Source organism: Vicia villosa, linkage group LG1 (genome assembly GCF_029867415.1).
Source record: "Vicia villosa cultivar HV-30 ecotype Madison, WI linkage group LG1, Vvil1.0, whole genome shotgun sequence".
Classification (NCBI taxonomy): domain Eukaryota; kingdom Viridiplantae; phylum Streptophyta; class Magnoliopsida; order Fabales; family Fabaceae; genus Vicia; species Vicia villosa.
In genome coordinates, this window is record NC_081180.1 from 151,990,354 (window position 1) to 151,999,587 (window position 9,234).

Genomic DNA, 9,234 nt, shown 5'->3' on the forward strand with positions numbered 1-9,234 from the left:
AAACAAAACCCAGAAAACACCCACAACCACCGGCCGGAAATCGCATCCCCCGGTGGCGCCGCCCCAACTCCCCCCTTAAACCCAGATCTCCGGTTGAGTTTCAACCAAGATCTTCATACCTTCATCCACCACCTTCCCCAGAAACCCAGAAACTTGAACCCAGGTGAAGATCTTGAAGATCTTCATCTTCCTCATCGTGAACTTCACGCAAAAACCCAGAAGATGTAAACCTTAACCCCACAGTTTTGAATCCTAAACCTAAACAAACCCTAATCTAAGCACAAAAATCCAGAAACACAAACTGAAACAAGAACAAGCATGTCATTCAAATCGAAACCCTAAGCTAAGTCCGGATTTAGTTACCTTTTATCTTCAATTTCTGGAACGTGTAAGCTCCAGGTTCCGATCTCCCTCCTCTAATCTCCTTCTCTCTTTCGTGTTTGCAGGTACTGAAGATAAAGAGTTTCGCGGTGGCGCTCCAATTATCTTTTTCCAGAAAAATCCCCAAAAGTCCCTCCTCTATTCTTCTCCTTTTCTTTTATAGATTTAGGGTTAGTTTCAATTAGGAAATTAGAGATTGTATCAGGTTTATTGTTGTAATTGATTCTGATTCCGTTTTATTTGTAATTGATTCAATCCTTTTTTAATAATATCAGATTTGATTTGCGTTTGTATGTTAAGATTAGATTTGATTGATTTTCCTGTTATGATCCATTTTGTTTATGATTGATATCTGAAGATTTGTAATGTTTTATTAATCCGTGGGCCTGGGTTGAAGGATGAATGGCTAGGGTTTGCTGTTGGAGAGAGGTGGCCGCCGGTGCCTAGGGTTTGCTGGGAAGGAAGATGGTGAATAGGACCCGGGTCGGTTTGACCCGATCCACGCCTGATCCATGCTTGACCCAGTAACCGGGTCTTTGGCCCAATGTCATCAATTCGTTTTGGCCCAAGAGCAACAAAAAAAAACAACAAAAAAACCAATAATCCAATTAACCTATTTAATTAATTAATTGATCAAATGATACTTAACATAAAACATTGACCACCCCTAATCCTACTTTTATTAATCTTAATAACCTGTTATTAATCTTAATAACCTATTTGACAATAATTTTATTAAAATGATATTAATCAACAATAAATTATTAATTTACCGTCCTACTATTAACACTAGTTCATAATATTTAAATAGTTCTAGTAATAATAATTAATTCCCATTATATTAATACCAATAATATTGATAATTGACAATGATGCTTAGTTAACAAACCTAATTCTAATTTTACTATTAATAGTAAGAATTAATAATGCTGACATTTGATAATGCATTGTGTAATACGGTGAACTGACTTTATTGAAATGTGCGGTTAAGCAAGAGTCGCCACCGACTTTTATTTTATCCAAATTAAATCAGAAAGGCTAAAAGAACAGGAAAAACCTTTTAAATAAAAATAGGGTTCGGGGGGTAATTATGCAAAGGGAAGGTGTAAGGCACCCTTTGCTTCCATGGTTTTCCATGGGCTCTTAATTGCTTTGCTTGCTCGTTTGTCTTTAGAAAAAGTAGATGAAAGAAAAAAAGTGGACTTTAGCTCGTAAATGAGCGTAGCCAGTTTTTGAAGAATTGTGAGAAAGAATATGAAAATTGAGCATTGCAAGGCAATTAGGGGCAATTACCTTAAACTCAGATGATAGGTCTCTTTTAGCCTTTCAGAACGAAAGGGTCAATCCTTGCCATAAGGGGGCAGGAAGCCTTTCGTTTGGAGGTAGAAGGGTCATCGAAATATCCTTTGCCATAAGACTGTCCCATGCCATGGGAGGGCAGGTAGTCTAAGGCGAGGATCAGAATAAGCCTTATTCGTAGGCAGCCAGAAGATACCTCAGCCTTTTTCCGTAGGCAACTTCCGAGGGTCGGGGTCATATTTGTGTATCGAAGGCAGCATCATTTAGGGTCGTATGACCTTTATTTATCGAGGCAGCATGGCTGAGGTATCCTCGTATTCGAGGGACGTGGCTTATTCTGCAAAAAACACAAAGGTAACAGGCAGCAGGCAACAGGCAACAAGGCAACAGAGAGGGTTACCCAAAAGCGTGCGTGTGTGCACCAATCACGTGATTATATTCAATTATATTATCTTGTAAATTAATGAGGCTAATTCAATTTAATAGTTGTCACTCCCTATTTTACTAACCACGCAGATAATATAAGGCAAGAAACAGTAATATGGGGAAGGGGACAATGAAACCAGCGGATCCCTTAATAGGGTTTGACATAAGTAATAACTAAACAGAAAGAATAAGAGATTAGAGTTTAGGGATACCAAACTCGTAGCTTTGGCAATCAACGAACCCTGAAAAGGAGAAGGAGGAGACAGAAAGCAGAGAGTGAGTGCATTATCAAGTTCATGGGCAAACTTCATTAACCACAAAGAAAGTAGAATAATAAATTAAAAGTAAAATAGAGAGAAGGTACTTAGCTTGGCATTTTCCTAACATGGTTGAGGGCAAGGTTTGCCTAAAGCATTGACTCTGACCATTGAGAACTGAAAGAAGAAACAACGAGGCGTGAGTGTATAGGCAGTTCATTGATATTTAAATTTACCCTAATTTATTAAGAAAACAGAATGAAATAAAAAGATTATTTAAACTAAATACGAGATAATACTTAGCTTTCGAATTTGATCTGATATGATTAGAGTCAGAGGTTGCCTCGGAGGTAAACCCTGAAACAAGGGCAAAGGCAAAATACTGGATGTGAGTGTATGCGGTGTTCAAAAAGTAACCCTAATTTAAAAGGAAATAAAATAGACTTTAAAAATAAATAGGGTACTTAGCTTTGGATCGTGGTTCGTAGTCGGAAGATCTCTGAAGAGTCGACCCTGAAAAAAGGCATGAAAAAGGAAAATTTATCAGTGTAGGGTATGTTCTCGTGAACCCTGATTAGGGTTCGAATTTAAATAAGAAAACATGAACGATTTAATTAATTATTGGTCTCACGACCTAATTAATTAAATCGGAGTAAGAAAATAAAATCGAGGGTAAAAATAATTTTTAAGAATTTTTTTAGCATTAAAATAATATATTTATGAATTTTTTAAAGATTTAAATAAATAATTAAGGGAAAATACAATGCATTAATATTTACATTAAAACATGTATATAATAAAAAATAATAAAATTATTATTATAAAAAAAAATTTAGAATAACACAACAAAATAAAAATAAATGGTTATTTTTATTTAAGAAAAAGAAAATATTTAGATTAATATATATATATAAATGAGTAAAAAACGTAGGTTATGTAATTAAAAATAAAAAAAAATGGAAAATTCTTAGCTGTTATTGTGTGTGGCGCGCGCGTGAGGGTTTTTGATGCACCTGCGGCTTTGCGTGCGTCAGATCTGATGAGAGGACGATCAGGTGGCTGAGAGCGTGAGGGACCACAGCAACGCGTGTTTCTTAACGCATCTGATCCATGAGCTTTGCGCGCCCTTTATCCGTTTGAACCCACCAATCACACGATGACACGTAGTCATCTTCTTCAAAACAAAACCTGCAAACATCTTTTACACCCTTCGTGGCGAATGCGCTGAGAAAGGGTCCACATACCACACCTGCAAAATCGCGAATACAAACAAACGGCCACAAAAATTTGGCGCACCACCACCACTGAATTCGTCTGTGGCTTGCGAACCTGGCTATGGTGTTTATTAAACGTAATTTCACCTGTGCAAGAAAACCCCAAATCGGAGCAAGAACCCTAACCATGGCATATTGCTCGAAACGACACAATAACGTACCAATTTATCCAGAAACAGCAAATACACTAAGATAAACAATAATATGCAATTGATTTCATGTATGGATGCTTGTATAGTGTAAATCGAGAGAATTTTTAGGAGCACATACCTTGATGAATAGGAGATGTTTCTGGGGTTGTTGAATGCGTGCAGTGATCCAAATACTTTCAGTGATCTTCAAAGAACGTATTGCAACGCTTAGAATCGATTGAATTGCCTTGTAACGCAAAATTGAAGTTTGAGTTTTTTTTGGTGAATTCTTGAATTCGAGTTCAGGTCCTCTAGTGCAGATTTTTTCTTTTTGTAACCCTTGTGGTCTGAGTTTGTTCAGTATTTATAGAGGTTGATTAGGGTTGATAATTTATGAGGAAATCCCAATGAATCTTTGATTTGCAATTTGGTAAAATATGATTGAAATTATGTTTCTAAATATGATTCAAATCCCATCTTTTTCTACCAATTAGCCTTTGCACGAATTTTGTATGATTATTGGATATTATTTGGATTGATGATGATTGAAATTGAAGGAAAATCAAATTTTTGATTATTTTCATATTTTATGCAATTAAATCATGATTTAAAAGAATTAAAATCATAAATAATTGATAAAAATTATGAAAAATAAAAGGTTTTTGTTTTTGTCACGTGGATGGGCTTATAATGAGGATGAAGCAACAATAATGCAAGCCCATTTAGAAACATTTGGAATTTTAGGCTTTTTCCTCTTTGTACCCATTTGAAAAATAAGTGAACTTGTATACCACGCCATTTCTCCATATCTCAATATTTTTTCAAGCCTGTAGACTTTTGGAAACCTTAAAGAGTCTTCTAGCCAGTGTCTTTGGTCTCATATCAAAATTATTCTCCATTTTCATTTTATGTCCTTTTGAAAAAAATGTCTTTCTGTTGACTTTTGAAAAGGACCTATAATGTATGAAGCCATATCTCTTAAACCATTGACCTATGAGCTCTGATTCTTGGACCATTGGATAGATGATTGAATTCCCTTCAAAATAAGCTTTAGTGGGAATTTTTCTGATGAAGTATGAATATTTGGTGAATTTTCAAAGTTTGGTTGACTTTTTCAGTTCATGCCCAAAATAGTAACTTTTGACTTTTGACTTTTCTGATCTTTCCTTGCATCATCATGATCAATCTTTGATCAAATGATTATTTTAGGGTTATGAGGATGTTGTTGACCAAATATCTTGAACTTTGACTGTATATTGACTTGAAATGACTATTTTGCCCTTGAGAGTCGACTGTTGACCTAGTCAAGGTTCGAGGGACTCGATTTTCTCTGATTGGCTTGAAACTTTGCATGGAGATTCTTTGGGATGTTTGTGACCCTATGGAACCACCTTGAGCCATTGATTCAGTGATTTTCCTTTGAACAAACCAAACCCTAGTTTCTGAGCCTTGTTTAGGAGAGTGTGTCTTGAAGCTTTATATATTGATTTGAAACTTGAATAGGAGAAATAATGTGGGCAAATTTTGGGGTATGACAGCTGCCCCTGTTCAATTATCTTAAACCTGAAGATGTAGAATGGTTTGTATGCCATTCGGTATCTGAAGGTGGAAGATGATTGAACACTAGAATACCAAGAAATTTGCCCTAGCTGAAATAGGGACTTTTGTCGGAGATGGGCTTAAAGATGCCATCTGACTTGATAAGCTTGAGAGTTAGAATGTGTCATATGTTAGACTGTTTGCATCCGCGGATGTCTGGAAAACCGTGCGTTAGGCTGAAGACAAGTCGTACGTTAGACTAATCCTGATTGCATCCTCAGATGTCTGGAAAACCGTGCGTTAGGCTGAAGACAAGTCGTACGTTAGACTAATCCTTATTGCATCCTCAGATGTCTGGAAAACCGTGCGTCAGGTTGATGGATAAGCCGTACGTTAGACTACCCAATTTGCATCCGTAGATGTCTGGAAGACCGTGCGTTAGGTCGAAGAATAAATCGTGCGTTAGACTATTCTCAATTGCATCCTCAGATGTCTGGAAAACCGTGCGTTAGGTTGATGGATAAGCCGTACGTTAGACTACCCAATTTGCATCCGTAGATGTCTGGAAGACCGTGCGTTAGGTCGAAGAATAAATCGTGCGTTAGACTATTCTCAATTGCATCCTCAGATGTCTGGAAAACCGTGCGTTAGGTTGATGGATAAGCCGTACGTTAGACTACCCAATTTGCATCCGTAGATGTCTGGAAGACTGTGCGTTAGGTCGAAGAATAAATCGTGCGTTAGACTATTCTCAATTGCATCCTCAGATGTCTGGAAAACCGTGCGTCAGGTTGAAGGAATGAGTCGTGCGTTAGACTTATCCAAATTGCATCCGTAGATGTCTGGAATGCCATGCGTCAGGCGTTTGCTTTGAATAAGATTCGAATCTTTGTAATGTACCTGTCAAACATTGTTAGTTTTTTATGTAATGCCATGATGCATGAGCTATGTGATTCTCAAAATAAATGAGGAATGTGTATATGATGTATGAATATGTTTTATGATGCGTGTTTATGATTTATGATGGATGATTATGACTTTGTGTGACTAGAATTGTTTGATTGAGAAGATAAATCTCTACGTCATTGAGAGCTTGATGCTTTGATCTCTTCTTGGGAATGCTGAGCTGGGGATTTATGATTTCTGCTTGGGGATGATCAGTAACTTGATGTATCCTGACTGAGGATGAGAGATATTAATAAACTACGTTTGGGGAAGAGCAAAGTGTTTGGAGAAATGGCAGTGTCGAAGATGTAACTCTGTGTTGGGGAGCTATGTCTCTTGTTGAGAGGATTTGAAGATATCTTCTTAATGATTACTCTGTGGGGATATGATCTTATGAAATCGGAATTACCTTGGACATTGTCTCTTCGCCTTTCCTACCTAATGAACTAATAGATACTTTTGCGAAGAAAAGAAAAGATAAACGATAATCATGTTCATATGCATATGTTCATTTGATATTATCATTGGACGTTTGCGTATTCGAAAAGAAACAAATGGAAACTCGGAAAAGAGAAAGGAACTTGTATTACGAAAGCCATGAGTAGGCAAAAGTAAAACATATTGTGTGTTTTTTTTGGAAAAAGTACAGAATAATAAGAAAAGTAGCTATGTGTAAACAATCCTATTGAGTTTCAACTCTGCTATTGCTATTATGTCCTCGAGCGTCTCATCCCTTGCTTGTTGGAGGAAGATGATTGGATTGATCAGAGCCTTTTGAACTTGATGTTGTAGATATATCTGACTGATGAGTGACGTGAACGAGCCAGTAGTCGTACGCTTAATCCTTAACTTTTGCCTAGACCGCCTTTTCAGGTTTTCAGTCTAGCAGGATACCCTTTTTTGCCCAAGTTGCCCTCTCGGGTTTTCAACTTGACGGGTGTACATATTTTGTATATATCCCTAATTTTTGCCCAAATCCTTGTAAGTCACAGTCATCTTCTGTACAATCTTCTTAATATTTTTGTTGGCGGCCTCCACAGCGCCGTTCATCTTTGGTCTATAAGGAGAAGAGTTGTGATGCTTGATATTGAACTGTGCGCAGAGCTCAGTAATCATTTTGTTATTCAAATTGGTACCATTATCCGTGATAATCCTCTCGGGGATACCATACCGACAGATGAGATTGTGCTTAATGAACCGAGCTACCACATTCTTGGTCACAGAAGCAAAGGAAGAAGCCTCTACCCATTTGGTGAAATAGTCAATGGCTACTAGGATGAAACGGTGTCCATTAGAAGCAGTAGGTTTAATTTCTCCGATCATATCAATGCCCCACATTGCAAAGGGCCAAGGAGCAGTTAGGACATTTAGAGGAACAGGAGGCACATGTACTTTGTCGGCGTATATCTGACACTTGTGGCAAGTTCTTGAATGTTGGTGACAGTCAGTTTCCATAGTGGACCAATAGTAACCCGCTCTCAGAATCTTTTTAGCCATAGTATGTCCACTAGAATGGGTTCCAAAGGTACCATCGTGCATGTCTTCCATGATTTCTTCAGCTTCCTTCTTGTTCACACTACGAAGCAAAGTAGAATCATGATTGCGCTTGTATAAGGTCCCATTGCTCAGAAAAAACTTGGATGCAAATCTTCTTAAGAACTTTCTGTCATTGATAGATGCCCCTTCAGGATATTCTTGAGTCTCGAGGTATCTTTTTACTTCGTGAAACCATGGTTTCTCTTCAACCTCATTAGTAACTATCTCGTAACAGTGTGCCGGTTCATCATATCTTTCAATAATAACTATAGGAGCCTCGTTGTCCCATCTGACTTTGAACATAGATGACATAGTAGCTAACGCGTCTGCCAGTTGATTCTCTTCTCGGGGAATATGTTCAAAAGTAATCTCTTCGAAGTGTGGAATTAAAGATATCACCAAATCTTTATAAGGCATGAGATTAGGGTGCTTCGTGTCCCACTCTCCTTTGATCTGACTGATTACTAGGGCTGAATCCCCATATACTTCCAAAAACTTGATTCTTAGGTCGATAGCAGCTTTGAGTCCCAAGATACACGCTTCATACTCAGCCATGTTGTTGGTACAATCGAAACATAGCCTTGCTGTGAACGGGGTGTGTCCACCTGCTGGAGAGATAATTACAGCACCGATACCATTGCCGAGTGCATTCGAAGCTCCATCGAAAACCATGGTCCATCGGGATCCTGGTTCAGGTCCTTCATCCGGGCCAGGTTGTTCATAATCGGTAACAAGCATAACATCTTCATCTGGAAATTCAAAGTTCATAGATTGATAGTCGTCTACAGCTTGTTGGGCCAAATGATCTGCAACTACACTTCCTTTGATTGCTTTCTGTGTTGTATATTGGATGTCGTATTCTGTTAGTATCATTTGCCATCTCGCTATTCGTCCAGAGAGAGCGGGTTTTTCGAACACATATTTGATAGGATCCATTCTAGAAATCAATAAAGTGGTATGGTTCAACATATACTGTCTCAGTCGGCGAGCAGCCCAAGCCAAAGCACAACAAGTTTTCTCGAGCAGTGAGTATCTTGTTTCACAGTCGGTAAACTTTTTGCTAAGGTAGTATATTGCATGCTCTTTTCGACCAGACTCGTCATGTTGCCCCAGTACGCACCCCATCGAATTCTCTAATACTGTTAAGTACATAATTAGAGGTCTTCCTTCAGTAGGTGGCATCATGATCGGAGGTTCTTGCAGGTACTTCTTTATTTTGTCGAAGGCTTCTTGACATTGGTCATTCCATTCCACTACTTGATCTTTCCTCAGTAATTTGAAGATTGGCTCACAAGTAGCAGTCAGATGTGAGATAAATCTAGCAATGTAATTCAGACGTCCCAAGAATCCTCTAACTTCTTTCTCGCTTCGTGGCGCAGGCATCTCTTGTATAGCTTTCACCTTTGCAGGATCGACTTCAATACCTTTACTGCTAACTATGAAACC